Here is a 16054-nt window from a genome sequence, read left to right as displayed (position 1 = left end):
AATCAAATAAAAATATAGCTTTTATTTTTTTTATGTTTTATATATAATGTGAGAACATGACAGTAAATTATGGACCTGCCCATTATTTTCTCTCCAAATATAGTATACATAAACACAATAATTTCATGATATTTGCTTTGGTTTGTATTGGAAATAGATTTCCTTTGTAAAAAGTATAAAGTCGGTTTGAAAATAATATTGCCATACTCTAAGTTTGAAATGAAAGTAATGGCTTCCTTAAAAACAATAAATGCAAATTGGACAAGTAAAACCCAAAGGAGGAAAGTTAATTTTGTTTAAAAATACATTTAAATGAGCCACTGTGGAAAATAGTATGGAGGTTCCTGAAAAAATTAACAATAGAAATACCATATACCCACTAATTCCACTACTAGGTATTTACCCAAAGAAAAACACTCTAATTGGAAAGCATATGTACACTATATATTCATTGCAACATTATTTATAAAAGCCAAGATATGGAAGCAACCTAAGTGTCCATTGATAGTTGAAGGGTTAAATCACACACACACACACACACACACACACACACACACACACACACACTCACATGCACACGCAAATATTTCACAGCCATAACAAAAGATGAACTTGTGCCAATTCTAACAGCATGGATGGACCTAGAAGGTATTAGGTAAGTGAAGTCAGACTGGGAAAGACCAATGCCATATGCTTTTATTCATGTGCGGAATGCTTAAATGAATAAACAAAAAGCAGAATCAGACCTATAAATACAGAGAACAAACATTCTAGAGTGAGGGTGAAAGGGGGATGGGAAAAAGGGGTGAAGGTGAGTGGGAAGGTACAGGCTTCCAGTTATACATGGGAATAAAAGGACCAACATAGGATATATAGTCAATGGTATTGTAATAGTGTTGTATGGTGACAGATGATAGATACACTTGTGGTGAGCGCAGCATAATGTATAAACTTGCCAAATCACTATGTTGTACACCTTAAACTAATGTAACATTGTGTGCTGACTACACCCAAATAGAAATATATATGTATATTTTTAATGAGTAAATTGCTGGTATTTGACTTGAATGAGAAGTTGGTCTTCTGATTTGACTTGGACGTGGCAAAGCTCATGTCATCTTTAATATCCATTTGAACTTATAAACGTTTCATTTTGGTGATAATAAAAGTTGGTGATCTGATAATAAAAGTTCAGAATCTGATTCTGAAACATGTCAAATCAGAATTTCTATAGTTTATGTCGCCAATAAGGTTAGCTTATGTTAAGGAATTCTTGATTTGTTTTTTTCAAGGTTGTCTCAGATTAATTTTAGATTAATTATTTTTCAAATAAATGAGGTCTGTGTGTGTGTGTGTGTATAATGCAATGTGGCATTACTTATGCTACTTTAAAAGGAAAATATCTAAATCTATAATCTTAAAATGTTATGAGAATTAAACTTCAAAAATCCTGCAGTATTTTCTCTATTTTCAGACTTCTGCTTATTAAGAAACTGACAACACTGATTTCTAATTTTATCCCAGAGAAGTCCCTCTCCCAATCCTGCAGAGTTCAAGTAGTTATTTCTGTTAGATCTTTACTAATATTAATAAAGAGATTATTTGCCTCTTTCATTCTCATTTTTACTTGTCACCTCAATATTTCCTTGGTAGCATCGACAATCAAAAGGACGGCAATAAAAGCTAAACCCATCAGGAGAATGGGCTTTCCAGAGATTTGTCTGTATGGTGATGGCATCAGATACAAACAATGAGAAGAAGTCAGGGTTTCATTGCCACCTGGTCTATTCATTTTTACAATAACCATTTTATCTGAAATATTGACAGATGACAAAAGCCATTAAAATATTTTTTACTGGCAACTCCTATACATCACTTTATAAAATCTTGTTCTTTCTGTGATTATAAAAGATCAAACTTAAGACTTATGGAAGTGGTATCATGTAGTTTGGTTTAAGTCCAGCTTTTTTTTTTTTTTTTTTGGCCCTGCTCTGTGGTCACACAATCATAAATGTGCAACCTCCTCTCTAACTCACTCCTCCAGAATAAATTATTGATCAAACATGCTGTCTTAAGTCCACTAACTTTGCACAAATCATTTCTGACACATTATAACATATGGTTTGCCTAAAATATACTTAATAAAATAGAATTTCTTTATGATCAAATGTACCCAAAAAAATGTTCTGCTCATATGTCCATGTACTTACTTAAATTTCCATTATCCCTATTTAAAGCTCACCTTTATTTTCTTACATTCTTCTTTTCTTACAAATATTTCCCATCAATGTCCTTATAAATACTCCTCTATTTTAGCCAAAGATTTTCTGAAGCATCAATAAAGATGACAGCTGAACCTTGTTTTGAAAGATTTACCTCATTTCAATGGCAAATTTATCTGCCATTTATAGCCAGCCAGTCGACAAATGTGCTTTTCTCTGATAGATTATTTTGAGAGTTAACTTTTGTATTCTTTCAAAAATATTAAGCTCCATGCTGTGGCAGCTGAATGTGGGTTCAGGAAACTTGCTTCTATAGGATCAGTCGTACCCAGCTCTGAAATCCACTGGCATTGAATGAAACAGTGATTCCTAAGGCATTGTCCAGGGGCTCCTTGGCCTTCCCTGATACGCTTTCAGTGAGTCTACGATATGAAAACAATTTTCACAGTAATGCTGAGATACCATTTGCCTCTTTAACTCTCATTTTCTGACGAACGAAGAGTGCAGTTTTCCAGAGGCTATATAGTTTGGTATTGAAACAGAATGAATGCAGAAGCAGGTGGGAAAATTCAGCTATTTCCACTAAGACCTTAAGGAGAGCTGTAAAATGTAAACACTGACCCTCTTCACTCTAAGTTTGTGTTGCTTTTCCAAGTATAGGTATCTTTGTATGAAGCATATAATTTGTTAAAATGTAATGGCTTTATTGTTTTTAAACAAGGATTTTTTAAATTTATATATGAAATTTATTGTCAAATTGGTTTCCATACAACACCCAGTGCTCATCCCAAAAGGTGCCCTCCTCAATACCCATCACCCACCCTCTCCTCCCTCCCACCCCCCATCAACCCTTAGTTTAAACAAGGATTTTTAAAAAGGTCTCCGTTTTAATTATTATACAGTAATACAGTAATTACATAAATTACAGACGTGCATAAACAAAAGCTGTTTGGGATTCTCAATATCTTTTAAGAGTGTAAAAGGGTCCTGAAGTCAAATGTTACAGAAACACTACGGTAGAGGCTGTCTACTCTTTTCTCAAATCTTTAAGCGTGTCTTCTGGATACAAATAGGAAACAGCCTGTAAAGCCAGCTCTGGTCAGTACCAGATCTCCTGTTTGTCCAGGACCTATGGCTAGCTGGGTTTCTTAATCATCTGATCTACATTCTTACTTTCCTTGACTTGTGACCTTGGTTGAATCCCATGTGGTTTGAAAACTCATTAGTGTGCCCTTCTTGATCCTTGCTTTCTAGTTTGACTCTCTTGAATCCATTGTTAGCAAGGTTTCAGAAGGAGCATACTCCTTGTACCAAAGAAAACCTCAGGAACTCTTAACTGGTTTCAGCTAAGAAGATTATACACATCTGTGCCTGTATTTGTACCGTAGGTGTTTGGAGTAATTGGTACTGCCACTGATTATTATATCTACAAATGTCAGATATACAAAATTGATAATTCCCCACCAACAGTATCCCTGTTGTGTTTGACTCTCATTTTCCCCTCCTGTCCAGGTTCCCACATGCCTCTAAGATTGAGGTCCTTCCTTGGCTTCCTTCTTCAACTCCTTCTTTGTTTGCCCTCATTTTCCAGCACTTTGACTGATTGGTGTCCTGCCTCCAGTGTCTAGTCCTTGCGACAGAAACTCATCCCCTATAATGGGATGTCCTTGATGGTCCCTTGCTTAGCCCTCTCTCATTCCAGCCTACTACTGAAACACCTAATCAATTCACCTGGATTTCTTTGGTTGCAATTTTTAAAAATAGTTTTATTTATTTTTAAGTAAGCCCTATACTCAACATGGGGCTTGAACTCCTGAACCAGAGATCAAGAGTCACATGCTCTACCTACTGAGCCAGCCAGGCACCCCTCTTTGGTTGCAATTTTTAAAAATTTTCAAGTATAATATACATTATTTATGTACACATGTTATAGTCACTTAGGATAATAGATTTTCATAAAATGAGCTTATTAAAACAAAAATCTAGATCAAGAAACAGAACAATGCTTGCATTCCAGGATCCTACTTTGTCTACTTCTGGTCACTATTCCAAAAAAACCCCACAACTTTCTTCTCTATATATACATGTATATGTATGTGTGTGTATGTGCATATACTCACATATATATCATCTCTGGATCAAACAATATACATTCTCTTCTATATAGCTTCTTTAACTTTTATCATTTGTGAGTTACCCATATTTTTGTATATAATTACAGTCTTCATTCTCATTGCTGCATAGAATTTCATTGTGAGAAAAGACTGCAATTTATTTCACCATTCTGACATTTTTCAGCTTATTGGTGTTCTTTGAATAGTGCTGCCACAAACACTTTAATATTTCTTTTTCATGAACGTATCATGTATTTCCATTGGTTGTACGTTTAGGAATACAATTGTTAGATCCTAGGATATGCTTATGTTCAGCTACAATAAATTCTATCCCCAGCATTTCAAAGTGTTCACAAACATGAATTTGTGTTCCCATAAGTACTAAAAGAATTCTGATTGCCATATCCTTCCCAACTTGCTGTTTTCTGTCTTTTTTTTATTTACTGTAGTGATAAATTATGATATAATTTGCATTTCTCTGAATAATTATATTGAGTGTCTTTTTAAATATATTAGCCATTCAGATACCCTTTTTTGTACTTGTCCAAGTATTTTGTCCATTTTTTCTTCTATTGCCATGTCATTTTCTTACTGATTTATAATGCTTTATATATTCTGGGCATAAGGCTTTTGTTATGTATGTGTTAGAAATACTTAGTCTCATCATATGATATACCCTTTCATTCTTATGAGCCTATTTTTTATTGAATGAAAACTTTTAATTTTCCTATTGTCTAGTCTATTATTTACCTTTAAATTAGGTCCCTGTTTTAGAAATCTTATTCAAGGGCCAAAAAGATGGGTTTTTTGTTCATGTTCTTAACATTGTTGTTTTACTTTTTACTTTGTTTTCAGTAAATTTTAAAACTTACTAAAATTTTATCTTCCTGTTCTTTCAAAAATTTATTAGATTTTAATCTGTGTGGAATTGATGTTTGTATATGGCATGAGATAAAGGTCAAGATAACTTTTCACTGTATGGAAATATAATTAAAACAGCAATGTTTATTTTAAAGATAATTGTTTCCATTGTTTTATAGTATCTATTTTGTTATAAACTGGTTGACTTTGATTTCAAACTTTTTTCTATTTCATTATCCTATGTGTCTATCCTTGTGCTAATCCCATACTGTTTTACTAATACAACTTTTAAATAGGTTGTTATAATAGGTAGTATTCTTATAGTTTTGCTCTTGTTTTTCTTCCCTTTGTTTTTTTTTAATTTTATTTATTTATTTATTTATTTATTTATTTATTTATTTATTTATTTATTTATTTATTATTTTACATGAAGTTAGTTAGCATATACTGCAATAAGGATTTCAGGAGTAGATTCCAGTGATTCATCCCCTATGTATAACACCCAGTGCTCATCCCATCAGGTGTCTTCCTTAATGCCCCTTACCCTTCCTTAATGCCCCTTATCCCCCCTCACAACCCCTCCAGTAATCCTGTTTATTCTCTGTATTTAACAGTCTCTTACGTTTTGTCCCCCTCCTTGTTTTTATATTATTTTTGCTTCCCCCCCTTAAGCTCATCTGTTTTGTATCTTAAATTCCTCATATGAGTGAAGTCATATGATATTTGTCTTTCTCTAATTTCGCTTAGCATAATAACCTCAAGTTCCATCCATGTAGTTGCAAATGGCAAGCTTTCCCTCTTTTTGATTGCCGAGTAATACTCCACTGTGTGTGTGTGTGTGTGTGTGTGTGTGTGTGTGTGTGTGTGTACACACACACACACACACACACACACACACACACCACGTCTTCTTTATCCATTCATCCATTGATGGACATTTCAGCCCTTTCCACACTTTGGCTGTTGTTGATAGTGCTACTATAAACATTGAGTGCATGTGCCCCTTTGAAATGGCACACCTGTATCCCTTGGATAAATAACTAGTAGTGAAATTACTGGGTCATAGGGTAGTTCTGTTTTTAATTTTTTGAGGAACCTCCACACTGTTTTCCATAGTGACTGCACCAGTTTGCATTCCCACCAGCAGTGCAAAAGAGATCCTCTTTTTCTGTATCCTCGCCAATATCTGTTGTTGCCTGAGTTGTTAATGTTACCCATTCTGATGGGTGTGAGGTGGTATTTCATTGTGGTTTTGATTTGTATTTCCCTGATGATGAGTGATGTTGAGCCTTTTTTCATGTATTGGCCATCTGGGTGTCTTCTTTGGAGAAGTGTCTATTCATGTCTTTTGCCCATTTCTTCACTGGATTATTTGTTTTTTGTTCAGTTGGATAAGTTCTTTACAGATCTTTGGATACTAACTGTCTAATATGTCATGTGAAAATATTTTCTCCAATTCCATTGGTTACCTTTTAGTTTTGCTGATTGTTTCCTTTGCTGGGCAGAGGCAGGTCCCAATAGTTCATTTTTCCTTTGGTTTCCCTTGCCGCCTGAGACTTGTTGGGTAAGAAGTTGCTGTGGCCGAGATCAAAGAGGTTTTTGCCTGCTTTCTTCTCTTGGATTTTAATAGTTTCCTGTCTTACTTTTAGGTCTTTGATCCATTTTGAGTTTATTTTTGTGCATGGTATAAGGAAGTGGTCCAGGTTCATTTTTCTGCATGTCGCTGTCCAGTTTTCCTAGCACCATTTACTGAAGAGACTCTTTAGTCCATTGGATATTCTTTCCTGCTTTGCCACAGATTAGTTGGCCATATGTTTGTGGGTCCATTTCTGGGTTCTCTATTCTATTCCACTGATCAATGTGTGTGTTTTTGTGCCAGTACCATACTGTCTTGATGATTACAGCTTTGTAGTACATCTCTAGATGCAGGTTTGCGATGCCTCCAGCTTTGGTTTTCTTCTTCAGGATTGCTTTGGCTATTTGGGGTCTTTTCTGGTTCCACACAAATTTTAGGATTGTTTTTTCTAGCTCTGTATAGAACGCTGATGTTATTTGGATAGGGATTGCATTGAAAGGGTAGATTGTTTTGTCTAGTGTTTACATTTTAACAATATTTGTTCTTCCAATCCAGGAGCATGGAATACTTTTACGTTTTATCATGTGTCTTCTTCATTTTCTTTCATAAGCTTTTTATAGTTTTCAGTGTATAGATTTTTCACATCTTTGGTTAGGTTTATTCCTAGGTAATTTATGGGTTTTGTGCAATTGTAAATGGGATCGATTCCTTTATTTCTCTTTCTGTTGCTTCATTATTGATGTATAGGAATGCAACTGATTTCTGTACATTTATCCTGTGACTTTGCTGAACTTATGGATCAGTTCTAGAAGTTTTTGGTGGAATCTTTTGGGTTTTCCATATAGAGGATCATGTCATCTGAGAAGAAAGTTTGACTTCCTCCTTGCTGATTTGGATGCCTTTTATTCCTTTGTGTTGTCTGATTGCTGAGGCTAAGATTTCCAATACAATGTTGAATAATAGTGGTGAAAGTGGACATTCCTGTCTTGTTCCTCACCTTAGGGGCAAAGCTATCAGTTTTTACCCATTGAGGATGATATTCGTGGTGGATCTTTCATATATGGTTTTTATGATCTTGAGGTATGATCCTTCTATCCCTACTTTCTTGAGGGTTTTTTATCAAGAAAGGATGCTGTATTTTGTCAAATGCTTTCTCTGCAACTATTGAGAGGATAATGTGGTTTTTGTCCTTTCTTCCATTGATGTGATGTATCACATTGATTGTTTTTGCAGATAATGAATCAGCTCTGCACCCCAGGTATAAATCCCACTTGGTCATGGTGAATCATTTTTTTAACGTATTGTTGGATCTGGTTGGATAATATCTTGTTGAGGATTTTTGTATCCATGTTCATCAGGGAAATTGGTCTATAGTTCTCCTTTTTAGTGGGGTATTTGGCTGGTTTTTGAAACAAAGTAATGCTGAATTCATAGAATGAGTTTAGAAGTTTTCCTTCCATTTCTATTTTGGAACAGTTTCAAAAGAATAGGTGTTAACTCTTCTTTAGGAAAAGTTTTCAATTAGCAATAATCGCGCCTCGGATAAACCTCATTGGCTACGATACTGCCACTGCGCAAAGCTAACTCTTCTTTAAATGATTGGTAGAATTCCCCTGGAAAGCCATTTGGCCCTGGACTCTTGTTTTTTGGGAGATTTTTGATTACTAATTTGATTTCTTTACTGGTTATGGGTCTGTTCAAATCTTCCATTTCTTTCTGTTTCAGTTTTGGTGGTGTATATGTTTCTAGGAATTTGTTCATTTCTTCCAGATTGCCCATTTTATTGGCATATAATTGGTCATAATATTCTCTTATTATTGTTTTTATTTCTGCTGTGTTGGTTGTGATCTCTCCTCTTTCATTCTTGATTTTATTTATTTGGGTCCTTTCCTTTTTTCTTTTTGATCAAATTGGCTCTTGGTTTATCAATTTTGTTAATTCTTTCAAAGAACCACCTTCTGGTTTCATTGATCTGTTCTACTGTTTTGTTTTGTTTTGTTTTTTTGGTTTCCATAGCATTAATTTCTTCTCTAATCTTCATTATTTCCTGTCTTCTGCTGGTTTTGGGTTTTATTCACTGTTCTTTTTCCAGCTTTTTAAGGAGTAAGGTTAGGTTGTGTATCTGAGATCTTTCTTCCTTCTTTAGGAAGGTCTGAATTACTATATACTTTCCTCTTATACTGCCTTTCCTGCATCCCAGTGGTTTGGGGTTGTGGTGTTATCATTTTCATTGGCTTCCATGAACTTTTTAATTTCCTATCTAACTTCTCGAAAACTTTCTACCCCTTTTCTCTCTTTATCTTCTGGGACCCGTTATGATTCAGATGTTATTCCTTTTTAATGTGTTCTCTAATTCTTATATCATGCTCTTCTGCCTTAGTTTCCCTCTTTTTTTTTCCTGCTTCATTATTCTCCATAAATTTTTCCTCTTTATCACTGATTGCCTGCTCTGCTTCATCCATCCTTGCCACTGTGGCATCCATTTGAGATTGCAGCTCAGTTATAGCATTTTTAATTTTGCCCTGACTAGATTTTACTCCTTTTATCTCTACTGAAAGGGATTCTATGCTTTTTTTCAACCCCAGCTAGTATTCTAATTGTGATTCTAAATTCTTATTCAGACATCTTGCTTGTATCTAAGTCCCTGGCTGTCATTTATTCCTGTTTTTTCTTTTGGGGTGAATTCCTTCATTTCATCATTTTTAAGGAAGAAAAATAATTAATAAAACAATAAACAAAAATTGAAAAATTAAAACACACAAAAAATTAAAGGATTCTAGATCCTAGGTGTGTTTTGGTCTGGTTGTTTCAACATGGGGTGCCTTGGTGGCTCGGTCAGTTAAACATCCGACTTTGGCTCATGTCATGATCTCATGGTTTGTGAGTTTGAGCCCTGCATCGGGCTCTGTGCTGACAGCTCAGAGCCTGGAGCCTGCTTCAGATTCTGTGTCTCCCTCTCTCTCTGCCCCTCCCCTGCTTGCTCTCCATCTGTCTTTCCCTCTCCAAAATAAAATTAAAAAAAAACATTAAAAAATATTTTTAAAAAAGAAGCTTAACAGAATAAAGGTGGAAAGAAAAGAAAAAAAGGAAAAAAGAAAATGTTTGAAAATTTAAAAAGTGAACACAATAAAATAGAATAAAATGAAATGATGAACGTAAAATACAATTTAAGAATTCACAAAAAATTAAAAAATATACTTGAAAAATTAAAAATCTTTTCTATAGAAATGGAAAATAAAAGTAATTTTTTTGTGTTTCTGTATTTAAGAATAAAAAAAGAAAATTAATTGAATGGATGGACCAGTGAACAGAAGGAAATATGATTGAAATTACATCCAGTTTTCCCTAGAATTCAAACTATGAAACACTTTGTAGTCCGTAAACTAAGCAGGTGGATAAACTTGTGGTGTTCCTCTAGAGCATAATTGGTTCAGTTGGACCAGACATGGTGTAATGGCTTCATTCTCCAGTAGACATTGCTGCTTTGTTTACTGAGGTTGATTATTATGACACATGTAGGCATGTATATGTGGAAGGGGTGAAAATGGAGTCACCCAGCTACCTGCTCTCTAGTGTCAGAAATCTGTGCTCTTGCTTACTGGTAATCAATCAAGCACCCCTCTTTTGTCTCTGGCTTCCATCCACTCCCCACTTCTACACCCTCCATGACCAACCTGTCAGCCTGCCAGGCAGCACCTCCCAGCTGAGTTTTATCTCAGATGGAGCTGTGTTCCCAAACCCCTCACTTTTGAGGGCCCTGTAGCTTTGACCTGCTCATATCCTCTGGGGGAGAGTCTCCCTGAGCAATGGCTGGTGCTGGCCCACCCCCAGGAATGTTTGCATGACCATGCTGCTGCAGATGCCCAGAGACGGTGGCCAGGTGCCAGCCCACCCTTGAAAAAGTTTGTGCGATTGTATAGCAGTAGTGTTTCAGGGATTATGGTAAATCACAACACACATCTGGCACCAGGCTTCACCCTTAATATCCTTATTCCAACACCAGCAAATGTGGCTGTTCTCTGGAGTCTGCTGGGACCTTTGTCTATGGGGAGGCCACACAGTCTCTACCAAACATCCCCCCCAGAAGAGGAACCGCCTCTCCCCATATGGCCCTTGGATCCCTAGTACATTGCTGTATTCTCCTAGGGATTTGGCCTTCCCACCAGAGCTCTGCCAGGTATTGAGCTGTGGAGTTTCAGACTCTGTGCTCTCCTGTTTATAGAGTCATTAGTAGTATCTAAACCCTCTCCTTTCTCCTTTCTCCCTTTTTTGTTCAGTCCCTTGCAGGCGTTTCCGCTCTTTCTTTTTCTCTCCAGCTGCTTTTGCGGGGAGTGCTTTTCCTGTACTCTCCCCTCTCTCTACATCCTCTCTCCACAAGCAAAAACAGCTTCCAACACTCCAAGGCTTCTCTCTTCTCCAGTTCACCTCTCCGTGCCACATACCTGCTGAATTCTGTGGTCAAGTTGTACATATTGTTAATCCAAAAATCAGTTTTCTAGGTGTGCAAGATGGTTTGGTGTTGACCTAGTTGCATTTCAGGGATGAGAGAGGCAAACAACAACAACAACAAACTTCCATGCTGCTCCGCCATCTTGGCCCCTCTGTTCTTTGTTTTTGCTTTATGTATTCTTGACCCTTCATATTTCTGTAAAGATTTAGAATGATCTTGACAATTATCATAGAAACAAATGCTATTTGTAATTTTGCTTGGCATCATTACAGATTAATTTGGAGAGATTTGGCATATGTAAAATATTAAGTATCTGAAGCCATGAATCTAAGGAAATTCTATTTTACTCCAAGTTTGATAAAATGCCTTATAGATGAGTAATACATTTTAATTCTGCATATGTTTAGAAGTCCATTAGACATTAGATTTATTATTTATGTTCAGTATGTATGTATATCTGCCTGTCCATTTGCCCTTTGTGGTATTCTTCATTCCTTCCATTTAGTATTTTTTTTTTCAGTGCAGACCTGCCTGCAACAGATTCTCTCAAACTATTTTTCTACAAGTGTCTTTATTCAGTCCTTTATTTTTGAAAGATGTCTTTTTTTGTGTATAGAATTATATGTTCCTTTTTATTGTTTTCAAAGATTCATTCCACTGCCATCTTTCTTTCAAAAATTTAAATCTTAATGTTTCACCCTGTAAGTCCATCAACCTAATTATAGGGTTAATACACTGGACCATAGGGAGTTGATTAGTATTAATTCCCTGCTTTCTTTATTTCTTTTAACAAAAGTTTTTCTACTGCCTTCTATGCCTTCTATATTCCTAAAAGCATTTATCAGAAAAGGTGGTTGAGGAAATTGTAATATTTCTCATTTTACATTTCTAATAAATATTAGACAAAGTTGACACAGCTATTACTCACACATACAATTATATACTTTTATTAGGATGGTGTTACCCAATGGTGTATTTATCTTGTTTCCTATTTCTCCTTTTATCATTAGCTAGCTGTTTTTACCTCTGTGTTTCCATAAATATTCAGCTTTACCTGGGGCTCTGTAGTGTGCCGTGGGGTCATTGGTACAGATAACCTTGCATGGAGTTCTTTCATCAACAAACCAAGGACAAACTTTTTCTACTTCTACCACATGAGGGGCATGCAACCTTGGATTTTCTACCAGGTTTACAGGAAAGTTCCTAGCCTTAAATTATGCACTTCAATTATTTTCTGATGGAAATGATTTCTGTAGCATGTTCTAGTAGTCTTTTCCTGATTCTTTTTCTGATTTGCATGTTTTAGACTTATTTGTTTTAGACTTATTTGTTCACTTACATGAACTCACTTACGTGAATTCAGTTATGTAAATTCATGTGAATTCACTTATATATACTTATACTTACTTATTTATATTTATTTATTTAGACTTAGTCTTATTTATACTAGGATCAATACCTGGGTGGTGTCCTTTTAGGAGGAATGATGATGAAGTAGATATATTTTTGCCTTCTACACTTTAATGATAACATTGGACCACCAAGTCTTTTTTAATAACTCTGTTTTCATACATTTTTAATCTTTTTACCAATATTAACATTAGGCTGAGAAATGATTTTTCCCCGTGTACTCCTTTTCGGAATTTTTTACCAGCCATAATCCAAATGTGAAGTAATAAATGAATCTGGACTGAGGTATGGATGCTTTCTTGTCTTCCAAGTGGGAGCACAAAGAATGATGTATAATTACTGTATCTACCATATCTGGGTTAGTGGCACACTGGAGGAGACTGTTTTGATTATCATATAATCCGTTCTAAGCCATTGTTACAATATCTAATGTTTTAGTGTTGCATACCATATTATTGTGGCAGAGAGAAGGGAAAATTTCTCCTGTTTATATTTATCTTTCACTGATATTTACTGAACCTAAGAAGATACTACATTCAAGCTGTTACTGGATTCAATACCAAAGAATTCACCTAATTGTGAATCAGCACCCATAACTAACATTCTCAACTGAATGATATAACAGTTGAATGGGATTTTCTCCAGGTAATTAAAAGAGCAGTGGGCTGACAATGTGAGTCAGAACTTGTTATAAAAACAGGCCACAACTTCTCTAGTCAGTCTCCCTCCTCCTTGCTTAATAGATTCACTATTTCCAAAGCTGTTATCAGGTTTTTATTTTTTTCCCCCCAGTTTTCCTCACTTTTTCATACAGTAGCTGTTGATAAGATTAGTTTCCTGTTTCATGATACAAAACTTTTGCTAGACCAAAGTATGGATAGGTCAGCAACCATTTGAATATCAAAATTTCAGCAGTTTTTCTTTGTTCATACTTTTTTGGAACCAAGACTGTATGTGTGTGTGTGTACACTGATATTATTATTGTTATTTATGGACTCAAGGGTCTTTATCTTGATTATACTTCAATAAAACCAGTCTGCTTGCTACAGGAGCTATGACTCAATGTCAGTTCAGCCTAAGTATGAAACTGATGGAAAGACTCATGAGAAACACTATGTTCCCACCATTGGTTTAATACGTTTTCTTGCATTAGATGTTTTTTTTTTTTTTTAATGCTTTGTTTTTCAGATTCACAGCAAAACCAGTAGATACAGAGATTTCCCATATAGTTCCCCCCTCCACTCTCCCTGCCCAATAACATCCTTTACCAGAGCACAGGAGAAGTGTATTAGTTCAAATTAGCAAACTGACATTATCCAAAATCCATAGTTTACGTTTGGGATCACTTTAAGTGTTGCACATTCTGTGGCTTTGAATAAATGTATAATGATGTATCCACCATTGTAGTATTATATAGAATAGTTTGGCTAAAAATCCTCTGTGTTTCACCTATTCATCCCTCCTCCTCTCCTAACCACTGACAATCAATGATCTTTTTACCTTCTCCATAGTTTTGCTTTTTCCAGAATTTCAGATAGTTGGAATCACAGTATACAGTCTTTTTAGAATGACTTCTTTCATTTAGTAATATGCATTTAAGTTTCCTCTATTTTTCTAATGGCTTCATAACTCATTTCTTTTAGTGACAAATAATATTGCATTGTTTGGATGTGTTCCACTCACCTAGTAAAGCATATTTAGGTTTGCTCCCATGTTTTGGCAATGATGAATAAAGCTACTGTAAACATCCATGTGCAAGTTTCTTTGTAGGTCTAAATTTTCAATTCCTTTTGGTAAACACTCAAGTATGGAATTGCTGGATCATATGGTAATTGTTTAATTTTGTAAGATGTTGTCAAACTATCTTCCAAAGTAGCTGTACCATTCAACATTCCTATCAGTAATGAATGGAGTTTGTGTTTTTCTGCATCCTCACCAGGATCTGATGTTGTCAGTGTTTTGGATTTTGGCCATTCTAACAGGTGTATAGTGTTATCTTACTGTTGTTTTAGTTTGCATTTCTCTGTTGACAAATGACATGAAACATCGTTTCATGTGTTTATTTGACATCCACGTATCTTCTTGGTGAGATTTCTACTCAGGTCTTTTGCCCATTTTTTAATTGGGTTATTTGTTTTCTTATTCAGTTTGAAGAGTTCTTTGTATATTTAGGATAATAGTCCTTTATCACATAGGTCTTTTATAAACATTTCTCCCTATCCACGGCTTGTCTTTTCATTCTTTGGATAGTGTATTTTACAGAGCACAGGTTTTCATTTTTAAGGAATTCCACCTCCCTGTCTTTTGTGTTGTATCTAAAAAGTCATTGCCAAGCCCAAGATCATCCAGATTTTTTCCTATGTTCCAAAAGTTTTCTAGTGTTGCACTTATATTTAGATACATGATCCATTTTGAGTTACTTTTTGTTATTGTATTTGATTTTTGCATTTAATTGGCTAAGTTGTAAGAGATAAAATTTGAGCATGGATGAAAAATATCAAACTGGTGAAATTAATGCCTCTATTTCTTAAGGTCTTAGTCCAGCCATTGTATCTGTAACTTATACATTAGGGGTTTCACAATAAGCCATTAGGATGCTTGGACATCATGGCATACAGATAGTATTCCTCATTTATCTGAAGCCACTGCATTTCAGAATTGTCAGTTTTTAAATTCAGGGTCATATTCATACATGTCCTTTATCAGGATACAAGTTCAAACCCTGTGTTGACCTTTTCTCTGAGCATCTCATTTAGTATTTTATTTTTTGAAGCTGTTTTATGTTTTAAAAGGCTGATAGTGCTTGTTTTTTATTTCAGAGGCTTACAGCTCTGTGTCTTACCCCAGCTGCGTATTTTTCTAATAGATATTGAAATAGGCATTTTCTTCATTTCCTTTAAGGATATTCTATAATATAACTCACCTAGGATATTCAAGAATAATATATTTAAAAACTTCAAACCCAATTTCCATTCAATTCAATATGCCAGCTGATAAATATTTATTTTGAAAAATACCATCTAATATTATTTTAACTGGCTAAAACAGTGCTTTTTGTTTCTTCCACAAACCAGTGTGCATATGAGTCAACAATGTGCTCGTGGAGATGCATTGTGATAGTAAGGTTTTACTTGGTCCTACCAGTCTTTTGCTTACTTGTGAACATTCAGTCACTCATCCAGTAGGTGCTGCACAAGGCTTCATCAATGTGGCTGAGGAGGGTGGATATGGAAAAATGCAAGAGCACATATCTAAAGAAACAGAATACATTTGCCCTAGAGACCGTTTTAGACTATTGCGAATGTCTTTGCAATGCACATAGAAATAACCTAGGAATGTGTTCTGAATAAAAACACTTACTTTTCATTAAAATATTAATATCCTTCTTTGGTAAAGGGGAAGGAGACAAGTATTTTCTACC

At 35.2% G+C, this 16054-nt stretch overlaps 1 pseudogene; it reads right to left on the bottom strand.

Annotated features, from left to right (window-relative positions):
- Positions 1–8236: 8236 nt before the first annotated feature.
- On the bottom strand, positions 8237–8355 carry LOC112850645 (U4 spliceosomal RNA; annotated as a pseudogene).
- Between the last annotated feature and the right edge of the window lie 7699 nt (positions 8356–16054).

This window comes from Puma concolor, chromosome C2 (genome assembly GCF_028749965.1).
Source record: "Puma concolor isolate L17-30 chromosome C2, mPumCon1.1.hap2, whole genome shotgun sequence".
Classification (NCBI taxonomy): domain Eukaryota; kingdom Metazoa; phylum Chordata; class Mammalia; order Carnivora; family Felidae; genus Puma; species Puma concolor.
Note: the sequence above shows the minus strand (reverse complement) of the source record. Positions and strands in the feature narration are given on the sequence as shown.